The sequence below is a fragment of the Chanos chanos genome, chromosome 1 (assembly GCF_902362185.1).
Source record: "Chanos chanos chromosome 1, fChaCha1.1, whole genome shotgun sequence".
In the NCBI taxonomy this organism is placed as follows: Eukaryota; Metazoa; Chordata; class Actinopteri; order Gonorynchiformes; family Chanidae; genus Chanos; species Chanos chanos.
The window spans coordinates 40,948,458-40,949,510 of record NC_044495.1 but is presented as its reverse complement, the minus strand read 5'-3'; positions in this window follow the sequence as shown (position 1 = coordinate 40,949,510).

Below are 1,053 nucleotides of genomic sequence, written 5' to 3'. Positions count from 1 at the left end.
TTTTTTTAATCTTACAAAACTATACAAAGAAGAAATGAGAGCATGTCTCAACAATGTACCTTTTTTTAATTACATCCCTGGAATTGTTCTTTAATAAAATTGCTTTTCACATGTATACTATTATATCAGACAGGGTTGACAGCTGATGCAACACTGTGTCTTTTATTAAACATTGTCTGAATCTAAATTAAATAGACAATTCTAGTGCTACAACTCTTTCTCACTTCTGCTTCATTGTAACAGTTACAAGATTTTGTGTAATTCTTTTATGTGTATGTTTGGTTCTCCTCGAAGAATCCTTTTTAACCCATATGTGCTCATGTATGTATATAAGTCTGAAGTAAACGACTAAAACTGACCAAAGCTTATGGCAGCTGTGCTTTTGTTTTTCCTTCAAAACGTATGGGCATGAAATTTTGTAATATGTGAAACATGAAAAAGTGGCCAAACTTGAGTTATTACAGATGTGGCTTTGGATCAAATTTAAATTAAATTTCAATTAAAACATGGTAAATCTTGGCTTACAGGAGGTCAAATAAAAATAATAAATACCTCAACTCTATATAAAGTTTGAGGCGATGTATTGTGCACTTTATTCAGGATAAGCGGCTTAGATAATGAGTGAGTGAGTGGACTGACAGTACAGTGGGCATATATTATGAAAAAAGGAGGACAAGCACAAGACTTGCGAATCCGAATAACATTCAAGCCGTGGTTTGGCTCAGGTCTTGGTCGTACCGTTGACTCAGGTATAAAAGTCGGTGATGTTGAAAACAAGCTACGCCAGTTTAGACTGGATTTTTATTGCAGGCCGCAGGACTGTTTGTTGTTTCAAAGTTCAAGTTTCCTATGACATTTAGATTACCACTCACTGTTCCATAGTGATGATATGTATCTGATGAACAGATCCTGGAAAGCACTGAGTTTTATCCCCAAATGAACGGCTTGCAGGACTGGTTGCCATGACACCCCGGTGTCGAGACGAACTTGCTGATTTTTAGTCGGCCAAGTCTGGGCTGTCTGGTATCTCTTAAAGGTAACAGGCGTCGATTG